Genomic DNA, 12,273 nt, shown 5'->3' on the forward strand with positions numbered 1-12,273 from the left:
TTGTAAAAGATAATTGCATTCAAAACAATAGCATCTTCAGCAGGGGAATTTCTATCAAGTGAAAGTTATACCACTGTCACACTCACAAAAGTGTCCACACCAGATTGGCTCCTTCTTGCTTTGCATGGTGGCTCCTTGAGTTTCTCTAAGAGTTGCAGCTTCTGGCTTGACTGACACCAGCAAAGCCATTTCTCTGAATCTCTGAATCTCACAGCCAGTCTGGTATTTCTCGGTGTCTCACATCCTCCTGGGAGACAACATATGCTTCCCTTTTCCACCCTTTACGTGTTTAGACTGCAAACGCTCTGTCAGCAGTATAAGGACCTGACCCACCCAGCGGGAGAATTCGCAACCTGCCCAATCCCACGCTGTCTCTGAAGCTGACAAGTCCCACCTAGCTTCATCCTACCGTGAGAGGTATATAAACCCTTGGCTAACACAGGTGCTTGCTCAGTCCCATGAGGTGACTGAGCTACACTGGTATGAGCCTCTGGAGAAACAAGAACTGGCTCTTGCTGTTTGAGAGTAGTTGCATGGGGATCTAATCACTGTTTCTAGCAGTGACATCTGAAGCAGAGAAAGGGAGCTGAGCAGGACTGTGTTTGCCCATCTGTAGTCAGCCAGCTTGTTAAGGCATTATTAGATCCATCCACCATACTGGGAGACAGCTTTCAAGCAGTTCAACATCCCAGGCTGTTTTGATCCAGAGCTGTGGGTTTTACGAGAGCAGAAACTCTGATTACTGAGTGCGAGTAAAAGGTTGCACCCTTCAGCAAGTACTCAGAAGCAACGAGGTCATCATCATCCACTCCTGGAGTGGATGGTACGGTATGACGTGAGTCTCCATACATGATGCACCACAGCTGTTCTTGCCTGCTTGTCCCAAAAGCCAGTTACTGATACAGTTCACCATATAACAGGATCCTCGCTTGATATCCCTGCAGCACAGAACTTTGAATAAATACCTACAAAAAGTAGAAATATCCAGATAGTCTCTGGATTAGCTGGTCCAACAATGCTGAGTCTATTGTATCATAATGTCTCCTTTGAGAGAGCAACAGCATGGCTGGCAAGCAGCAGTAAGTCTGCTCATTGTGGTCATGTTACGTCAACTGTCTCATCACGATTCTGCTGTCTTTGTCTGAGGCCCTTCCAAAAAAGATGGCTACCTCACTGAAGCTTCATTTTTACTGGTGTTTTGAGAAGGTGCTCCTTATTTCTTCACTGTATGCATCTATCTGATAAGTCTATTTTACAACAGTCTTCCGTGGTGGTAGGGCTAATCCCACCTTTTGCAACTCATAAGGATGCATAATAGCAACTCCCGGGTCCCTGAATCACATATTATTTGTTTTATCTTGGCTTTTTGGTACGTTAGAGTCCCCAGGAACTCTGATGCCCAGCATTTCTGTCAGGATTTTTCTTGTTCTTCAGTTTCCTATTGACTATGTGACAACCCACACTGTTGTGGTACCACTCTGAACTGTAACAGTGCTGAGCATCTGTCTGAATCTGGGTCTGTATCATTCTTTGGTAAGTACTTTAGTAGCCAATCCAATAGATTGGGGAGTACAGATATTTTGGTGTCAGGTATATTGCATCCAGGAAAAATTGCTTCCATGTGTATGGAATCCTCTTGATTGCTGACAATTAATTGTTTTTGGAATGGGTGCTTTATACCTTTCCAGAGTCAGCAGTATTTACAGAATGAGTTCTTGCTTCAAAGTCTTGTTCACTTCAGCCTCCATAAACCTTAGGCATGGTTGGCACCCAACACCTCTGATTTCTCATTTTGAGCATCTCATAGTTATTTGCCTGCCTTCCTTTTGGGATAACAGGAAGATCAACAGCACATTCAATGTGCTGTAACCTTGCTGCCATCCTTCTCTTTATGAGAGCCCATACCTGCTGAGAAGATGTCTGTGCTGGGGCCCTGTTGACGTCTAGGCCTGACATAAACAGCATCTTCCTCAATGTCTGCAAGTTTGATTGCTGTCAGTCATACCCTTGATGCTGAATATAGACCAGCCTTTCAACCCTTGCTCTATTTTTTCTCCTTGTGGTTTCACACAGACCCATATTTCTGTTCATATTTCATTTACGGTAATCTTACTATTTCACTCATGGTAACCCTACTATTTCTGTTACTTATCTCTAGATATTTGACAAGTTTCATCAGCTTCATCAGCTTCCTTGATGCCACTGGCCTTCTGATGCCAACACAAAACACCTTTGGCTCTTCTCTTTGATTTTTTCAGTTCCTAATACCTTTGATGTATCCCTTTACACATATTTTTCTTGCCTACCTGGCTGTGTTAACTTCTCTTTCAGGCACATAATTTCCATCATAAGAAATATAAAGTTTTGCTTGTTCATCTGGAAACTCCAGCTTTTTCCAAAGTTGCTCCAAGCCACCAGTCATGCTATTCATCTGTTCTTCCCCATATCCAAAGATCACCTCTGCAGACATAAGTATCTTTATACCACCAGCCTTGCTGCTATTTTCCTGGGAGGGGGGTAAGATGTGAAACACAGCCTGAATAACAGTCAAAGGAAGGGATGTTTCCTAGAAAGGGTGTTGAACACATGCCAAGGAGCACTCTGTTTTTCCAAAGGCTTGTGCCGGAAGCCTGCTGATATGCCATGTTCAGCTAATATATTTGGGGATCGCAAAAAATATCTCTGATGGCCTGCGGTGAAAAATATCCCCTTTAGTTTATTTGTTTCACATCAGGACCCAAAGGAAGAATTCTATCTATTTCACCTATGACAGCAAATATCCACTTAATTGACTTTTCTCCTTGCTCAGTGACTCCTCATGCTGTAAGTGTATCCAGCTACACTTTTGGCCATTGGTGAAATGCAAAAGAAACTTTCCTGTGTGCGCCTCTCAGCTGTATTCCCACAATCTGTGCTTCATGCTCTCTCCTGTGGTACCTAGCACCAAAGCAGCCCCACATGGTTAAGCACATTGCAAGGAAAACACAGCTCAGGGCTGCACACTCCTTTGCTCCGTAGGGATGGGTCACACACAGTGGTCATGCATGCCAAAGATGGACAGTTTGGCTGTTAAACTCTGACAAAGCTCTATTGGGCAAGTGCAAATGAGATTTACTCTGGTTTTCTTTGGAGGCCCACAATCTGGCCAAACTGGGACAGTTTTTCAGGATATGACAGAAGTCATATCCCCCGCAGTGGAGGCCCTTTCAAGCCAAATTTCTAGTGTCTCCTCCACAGAAGCTTTAGATCTTCTCAGAGAAAGGCACTGTGAGTCAATTTTAAACTACAGATACATCTGTTTCTTTTTCTTTAGCCTCATTCTGAGAAACTGCTTTTGAACTGCTTCAGATTAAAGTCAGCTCCCCCAATCCAAACCACCAGAGACAGCCACCACGGCGGATCTCAACCTCAAGGGTTACATTTGGCTAGGTTGTAAGATATTTGGAACAAATTCTTATAATGCAACCAGCCTTGTAGAAAGCATTGTCAAAACCTGCGTTTCCTGTTTTCTACAAATAGCTGTGGCAGAAAGCAGAGGAGCTGAAAGCAATCACCTATTGATCTGTACCTATCTGCAATGCTAAGGGCCCTATTTCTGCCATGTTCATTTTTCTGTCTTTTCAGTAAACCAGCTACTGCCATGATCCCTTCTCCTTTCAACCTCTGCATACACCCACCAGCACATTAATCCCTAGAAATCACCTCTTGTGGTTGCTTGATGGATGAATTCAGCAGAGGCACGTCCTGCTAATATATCAGTAGTGCACTGTTAGGCCAGGCTCAAGGGGTCTGCTTTTGAATGATAGACAAGAGAGCGGCCATAGCGTGCGCTCTACGTGTGAGATGGATCCCCTGTGAGAAGAGGTGTAGAGAGGAGAGGGGATGTGCTGCTCATGCAAATTTTCTACATTAGATAAGCCCCCAGCATCGACGCACAGAAGCAGGTTGCTCCTGATTGCTAGGATTCAAAAGGAAAGGGACACAAAGGAGCAGTGCTGGCCGGTCCTATGATCCCCACACCTTGTTTAATCCTGCCCTGGAGAAGAATAACTGATGACTGCTGGAACTGAACAACTCCTGCCTGAAAGGAGCACGTACCTGCCTCGCTTGGAGCGGGAGATGCCAGCCAAGGGAGGATTTCATCCATAAGGGAACAGCTCCACCTGTGTGATTGAAACAAGATGTGAGACACTTAGAAAGATTTCTAAAGCTTACATAAGCATAACCACTGCTTGCACTTACTGCTCTTTAAGTGTATGTATTTGCATTTCTATTGGCACGAACAGGTCAGCTTCAGCTTGTTCACCGTTTTTGATCTGTTTCATTTTTTCTGGCTCCCTCTCTTCGAGTCAGTGGGAGTTAGGCACCCCACAGTTAGGCACCCATACGCACGTCAATAACCTTGCTGGATTGGTAAGGGATGATGGACGCATTCAGTGGGATCTGTTGTGTGTCACTTCTGAAGACGAGGCAGAGCCACTAACACAGAAATCTCACTTGAAATTACTGTTGCTGAAAATTTTGTCCGGGACCAGATTCTGTGTTTTGCAAAACTCTCTTCTCCTCCCCAAGACTGATTCTATGACTTTCCTGGGTTTATTACAACCTGGGTGTGTCGGTTCTCATGGCGAATATCCCTTTAACAGTCCTGCATTGATTACTCGTGTGCTACCTGCACAATGGAAAAGAATCAGTGAATCTCATTTCTTCACTCGCCAAAGATTCCCCTGCCTCCCTTTCCATCGTTACATTTCTGGAAGCTCTTTTCCTCCTTTTTATTTTAGTCCTGGGTGTCCCCTGAGCTCCATGATTGCATTTAAAACAGACACAACGACATTATGAAGCATTAAACTAATGGCATTTGAGACCATTTTTCTCCCGTAAACCATTACAACGTCCCTGGAACGGCTGGCAGAGGGCTGAGCACCAGCGCCGCCATCCAGGGCTGCATCCCTCTCTGCCGCTCGGTACCCACTCTGGGATTCGAGGTGCCATCTCTCGTGCTGCTCTTGCTGTAACAGTCCCCGAGAAAGCTGTTTTGATCTTCAGATGAGTTGTTTGGCACGACCATAATGACAAATACGTGAATGGGGGGTTAACCATGAATTGCAAAGTACCCATCAAATCCCCAAGGTGGAGAGGAATATATCTTCCTTCACACCCTTTTGATGTATAGTTAATTACACGAATCTGGAACTGTTACCATGTGCAAACACAGTGAAAATTGACTTTCTAAGCCACCCCTGGCCCCTCTGCATATGTCGCTCGCTCTAGCCCAATACCATGCTCTGTCTGTACACACACAAATATATAATCAGTGCTGTTTCAGACTCTTTTTTGATAATCCAGCTTTATGAAACGTTAGAGGGATAGAACGGAATGTAGCATCCTTCAGGCCTGATGCAGCTTTTTTAAAAAGAAGAAAAAAACCCTTATTTTATATTGGTTGTTCTTTCTCTTGCCTAAATAAAAGCTTTAGCACAGCTTGAAAGGGTTGCATGTGTTGAAATGTAGCCCAAGGATATGTGTTATTATCCATCCCCTCTTGACCAGCAGGGTCTCGGCTCTCTCTCCCTTTCAGCCTTTTGTTTGAACAGATGGGATTGGAGAACGAAGGGAAAGAAAGGCAGTCTGTTCTCATTAACTCTCCCAGTACACAAACACAAACCTGAGCACAGGGGACCTACAGAACAGGACTGCTTCCACTCCATACACATCCACTGAGACCATATGTACCCTCACACAAAGGCAGACAGAAGACCCACATCGAGCCAGCTACTAGGCATTTACCAAGGATGACTCCTCACCAACTAATTAAAAATTTTTTTTTTCAAAAGCCCTCATAGGTCATTTCCTTTTTATTCAGCTGCACAATTTAAAAAATAACCTTCAACCGATGTGGTGTTGAGGCTGTTTTAAAAGAAAGATTGTCATCAAATCAGCTTAAAACCTGAGCTGGGAGCATTTGTTGTGTCTTGGTCTGACATGAGCTATATGAAGAGGTTTCAGGCTGAACCTGCCAGACCAGGGATGAGGTTCATCCTGTCCAGCCTCCTGGCAAAGGCCAAGGCTGCTGCTTCTGGAAAAGGTGCTCAAAAACCTGATGTCGCCCATGATGGACTACCTGTCCTTTGAGAACATCTCCTCACAAACTCTGTGGCCAGGTTCGGCTGAAACACTTCAAAGCTGAGTTCTTCTGTTTCCATCATGGCTCTTGCATATTCTTCCATATACCGACAGAGCTCATGGAAGCACCATTTAAATAAATATTTGATGCCTTTTTTGAATCATGCATGGTTGTTGGCCTCAGTGATCTCCTGTGGAAGCAAATGCCTGCATGGGCAGCATGGGGGTAAACACCTCCTTCCAGCAAAGCTCAACTCCTCACTTTGGCAAGTGAGCTCCAAGCTCTGCAGCCAGGTGGCTCACCACCCTGCGGCAGCAGAGCAGAGGTGACCACCCGCAGCCCATGACAAACCCAAAGCCACTTGAACTAGCTTGGCTTGCAAAGACAGAGAGGTGAGGCAGGTTCCTCAGCACCCCGCGGCACACCATACATCCATCACGGGTGAGGGGCACACACAGATGGCTACCGTGGCACGGCTGTCACATGGCAACTCATTAAGCTGCTGCACCGCAGCTGCATGCTGGGCTCAGACAACGTTCAGAGCCATGGCAGAGCGGGTCTCTGCCCGAGCACAGCAAGCCCCTCCAGATACAGAGTTTCTCTTGCTTCCCTTCCCAGGTGGCGACCCTCACTGCAGCTCTGAAAAGGTTTTTGGACAACTTGGGTCTTGCCGCTTCCTCCTTCCTCTCCAGGTCAGCTCCTGGCTCCATTTGTGCTCACCTGCCCTCCCCAGCTCTAACGGGGTCAGGCTGGAAGGGAAAGCATGCCAGACATCTGCAGATACCTAACAAGGAGTCCCCAGATCAGAAGCATGAGGGGCACTTTGCGGCTCTGAAACAAGCACCGGCAAAAACAAGTAGAGTCAGGAACCAATTCCCCAAGTAGGCTCCGTGGTTAAAGCCCCCGATTGATCTCTGTATTTGATCACATTTCCCCAGAAGTCTTGCTATACCCTAATGAATATCATGTCTTTATTTAGCTGTCAGGTAACAGGGTGAGCGAAGCTTGGGAGTAGCTCTAGGCTGCTGTGAGCTGGAGACATGGCAGGCTTTTTCCTCAAGTGTATAAGGAAACACCCGTGTATTATGTCCAGCATCAGGTAGATCTATATTTCATTACAGCCCCGGGCATTTGACATGTAGTCTCAAGAAAAGAGAGCTGTCATTTTTTTTCCTCAGGTATTGTGAGCGCAGGGAACAGAGACCAGAAAATGAAGTGGTTCTACCCGCAGGGCTGTTTGCAGAAAGATCACGGGGCGGGGGGGTGGGGGGGGACGCATGGTGGAGAAGCATTAGTGCCTCTGCTCACAAGCTCTCACGTGCTCTCTGGGCATGCAGAGGAAGGTTTCCATAGCCGCACACCTCCTTTGAACATCATCGCACTGACACGTGCGCTTCAGGTTATCGCCAGCAGACGAGTGGCTAGCAAAGCACCCTCTGCCGACTTGTTTCTGTGCACGGTTGCCCAGTTTCCACAAATAAGAGCAGCAGGGGCACAGCCCAAATGCAGCTCCCCTGCTACCCAACTTGCACGGAGTGAGCTAAAGGCTTACAGGCAGCTCTGTGGGCGGTGGGTCCAGGTTGCACGTCAGCTATACCATGAAGGTGGAGGCCCCCGCGCTACCTCCATGGCAAGCCACCTCAGGCCCAACTGCTCTTATTAGCTGAAGCACAGCTTGTGTCCTGAAGCAGCACAGTCACTTCAGCATGGTGCAGAGCACAGCTAATAAACCTTGATGGGCCCAAACCGGCAGCAAGCAGGCGCAGCACAGCCCTCCTCGGATCACTGTCAGTGAAGGCAGTGCAAGTAGCATGGCGAAAGGAGCCAGGGCCAGGACACATCACTTGGTACAAAACAATGTCCAGGAGAAACCCCTGCCTGACTCTGCAGCACACCTCCCAGTGCTCCCAGCCCAGGACTGGGGCGGCAGCGCACCAATACCTGCAGTTAGCAACATTCCCCCTAAGGTCTGTCCGCACATTGCAAGCAACAAACATCAGCTTTAATTGCACAGCACTTTAGACAGGCAACGTTAGCAGAAGAGAGCAAACCACCAGCCACCATTTTCAGCAGCCTGTAAGAACAACGTCGTTATCACTAGGCTGACGCTTTGCCCATTAGCACATCTGCATGGCACCAGAAAGAGAAAACAGATCCTGCTCTTAAAACCCCAGTCAGCTAACCAAGGAACACAGGCCCCCAAGCTTTCTGAAGCAAAACACTTGAAGTTTGGGCTCAGCGAATCTGATATGGCTCAGCAGCTTTCACTCTTTCCTGTGAAGAATGGCAATACTTTCAGCCAGACCATTACAACCTGTTTACAAGGGAAGAAAATTTTGAAACCTGAACAATCCAGAAAATCAAAACTTATCAGTCAGAAGGTGACCAAGGGTCAGCTGAAGTCTAGGAGTATCAAGGTTCCATAGTTTTCCTCTGTCTTTTTGGCAAAGGCAGTTCTACCTGTTCAACCTTTGCTTTTACCCCATACCAGAAAAGCAGCCTGGAATTTGAAGTTTCACATCTAACAAAAACCCTTTGCAAAGAAACGAGTTTCAGATCAATGAAAATATTTTGCTTCACCTCAAAAAAAAATGCTTAAGTGACAACCTGCTTGAAAATGAAATATTGAAACAGAGCATTCCAGCAATTTGGAGATGTTCCACCTTTAAATTACCTGTGGGGGGAACAGCGCCTGTGTACTACCGAAAGGAGCTCACAGTGCAGCTGCAAAGACAGCAAACAGCTCAGGCTGGGAGTCGTCCTGCTTCAGTTATGCTGTGTCATAGGAAGATTGATCAAACTCCTCTCTGTGGGTATTTCCAAGATGTCTCAAAGCTATAAAGGTGAGCTTGATAAGTACAAAGCAATCCTACTCCTGGTACCTATACCCTTTCCCTATGCAGCTGCTACTAGCCAAGCTTGGAAGCAGGATGCTGAAGGACAGCTCTTTGGTCCAATAAAGTTGTCACAAAACTGCACATGATGTTTTACAAGAGTCTCTTTCAGACCATCTGTGCCTCAGAGCACAGGATAGCACTGTGCTACCTGAGCGTGCAGTGCCACGGGAGAGATCAGGCTGTGCCAGACTGTGTCCTGGTGCCACCAGACAACCATTGCTTGAGCTACATCCTCTGCCACTTGTTTGGGTTGACAGCTGTTAGCAGCTGGATGAGCCCTGACATACCCCAGCTCTCACATAATTTCAGATGCCTTGAACAGAAAATGCACAAACACCCAGGGTACTGCCACCAGTGGGGCTCAGGGGGCCAAATCCCAAATGCCAGCTAGCAGTGGGGGGCCCACCAATGCCACCAGGAGCGCTCCTGGGGCCCGCATGATCTGTCAGTGTGGATATACCTGTTTATACCCAGCTGAAAAGGACGCAGGGGTTACACATGGAGGCCAAGCAGAGTGCCCACATTGCAAATAATGCCATCCACATTCTGGACTACATTAGGAGGAAGATGGCCAGCAGATCTAGAGAAGTAATTATCCCAGTCTGCTCAGTGCTGGTCAGGCTGCGCCTAGATATTTTGTCCTGTTCGGAGCCCTCCAGTTCCAAAGGGATGTCAAAAAAACTGGCAGTGTCAACTGAGATGGAGAGGGGCCTGGAGCACATAATCTACGAGAAAAGGTTATAGGAGATGGGCTTGTACTCTGGTGAAGAGAGACTACTAGGCAACATAATAGTAGCCTACACTTGCTTCAAAGGGAGCTCCAAAGATGGTGGAGGCAAACTCTCTTACAGCCCTGGTCACCCACAGGCTGGGGAGACAATGCGGAGAGGCTGGAGGGAGAGTTCAGTGTGACAGCTCCTAAAAACAGGTGGAGCCATTCAGGAGCCAGAGCCGCTGCAGGCAGAACGCGACTGCCCTCTCTCCTAAGTTTTCCTGGGATCAATAGCCAGAGGTCCCAGTTCAAGTCAAGGGTCAAGTGTTTTCATTGAGCTTCAGAAGTTGAGATAACTCCTCTGTGCAACAGAGGCTGCTCCAGAAATATCTCAGCTGTGCAGGGATGCTTTTAAACTGGTCCTGGCTCTAGTTTTGCATTATCTCCCTCCATGTCCCTGCATAATTCCTCTCCAAATGAATGTGGCACCATGACCATCCTAATTCATCCACAGTTTTTAAACTTGGATCACAGCTAATACAAGGAGGCTGGAGACAGCAAGTAAAACACCATATGTTAATTAGCTTTGAAAATTGCACAAGTCCAAAGCAGCCAAAACTTCCCTTCATCTGAACACTGCAGAACTGCTGATATGAATGGAGATCTGAATCTTGTGTCTGGCTGATCCACGTGCTCCTAAGTGGCAATCCCCTGTTGATGGAAGAGGATGGGCTGGCTGCTGGACTACAACTGCTAGCTGCTGCCAGTTCCCAGTACTTCAGCTGTGCCCAGCCTGCCACTTGCCCTGTTGTCACTGAAATAGCTGAAGCTGAGATGTTCAATTTGAATGGACCTTCAGCTTTGCTACTTGAACCAGTTTCTACCTGACAGTTCACTCTTGCTTCCAGTTACACGGAAAATCAAGGCACCCAGTGTAGCTCTGACACGGACTGGCATAGACTGAGGCTTAGGTGCCAAACTGTGAAAGAAAGGGGAAACTGGGGTGGGTAAGGAAGGCCAGACGAAAATGGGGTCCACCTTGCTCCTTGCTCCCAGGCCCAGCTCCATGTCATCAGTAGTCACAAGTGCTCAGTTCCCCAGCAGCTGCCTCTACAGCTGCATGTTCAGGCCTTGAGTGTGCATGTGATTTAGGGTCCTCAAGAAAAACTTGGTCCTTTGGTCTCAGATGGTGGGTGCACAGGGAGGACAGCAGAGAGAACAAGTAGCCCATGTTGTCAAGCAAGAAGGCTAGGCAGTGGCAGCACTGGCAGGAGGAGCAGCAGCCCCTCCATGCTGTCTGGACTATTTCCCAGAAGGGACAGCAAGGCCTGCCTAATCAGGCTCAGCTGGTAATCAGGCAAAGTCCAAACTAGCATAAAGACTAAATTATCCCTTAGTCCTTCCAGCTCAGGGGAAAGGATATTGATAGTGGAGGCGAGGATGGCTGCTGGACTGCAGCTGCCAGCAGCAGCCCACGCAGACACAAAAACATCTTTCCACCTAACCTACCCCTCACCCCATTGTCATTCAAATAGCTGGCGCCTGGCGTGCAAAGGGCACATGCAAATCCCAAGCGCCCTGCTCAGCTGCACACCAGCATAGCTGCGGGCACCCTGCGGCCCTCGGGGGGAAATAACGCCATCTGCGCCTGCAAGCGCTCACGGAGAGCTGCCTGAAGACCCCGACTTTTTCCTTTCTCCAGTCCTCTGTCTACAAAAAGGGGGAGTGATGCCCAGCTGTCTGAGTTGGCATGAAATGTGGGCCCAAGCAGACCAGGCTAAACATGAGTCCAACTGGCTGAGTAACCTTGTTTCCATCAGTGCTGGAAGAGTGTGCTATTGCACACTCTGGGAAAGTGGGAAAGGTAACGGTCTGCCTTGCTGCTGGGTTCAACCTTGGGAGAAGGGTTTATCACACCTTTAAACCCCATTAGACCCATCCCTACCCGTTCAAAAATCATAGCCCTCAAAGTTACACGATCGTCTTTCAATCACAAGATGCAAATTAAACAAATAGATTTTTGTGGGTGTTTTTGGTTGGGGCGGAGGCAACCTTTTTTATACTCTGGTTTCTGAACCTTTGAAACCCTGCCACAGATCACGACTTCAGGCTGCCCTCTGCCCCTGCTGGGGCTGGGGGAAGCCCTAGGTTTTAAAAATGGAAATCCAAGATCCGAATTTCACACTAGTGGTCACGTCCAAGGCCCTCTCAGCCACTCCTTCTCACATTGCAGGCCAGACGAAAATGGGGTCCACCTTGCTCCTTGCTCCCAGGCCCAGCTCCATGTCATCAGTAGTCACAAGTGCTCAGTTCCCCAGCAGCTGCCTCTACAGCTGCATGTTCAGGCCTTGAGTGTGCATGTGATTTAGGGTCCTCAAGAAAAACTTGTGTCCTTTGTTGGCTGTGCAAATGCTGTTTGTGGGGACCACACTGGAGCCCAGCCCTCTGAAAAGGTTCTGGTTAAAACACCACCCAAGGCACCAAAGAGAAAGGTCCTTCCTGAACCGGGCCCGTTCTCCGATCTGGATGGTGGTTTA

The sequence above is a fragment of the Pelecanus crispus genome, chromosome 1 (genome assembly GCF_030463565.1).
Source record: "Pelecanus crispus isolate bPelCri1 chromosome 1, bPelCri1.pri, whole genome shotgun sequence".
NCBI classification, from domain to species: Eukaryota; Metazoa; Chordata; class Aves; order Pelecaniformes; family Pelecanidae; genus Pelecanus; species Pelecanus crispus.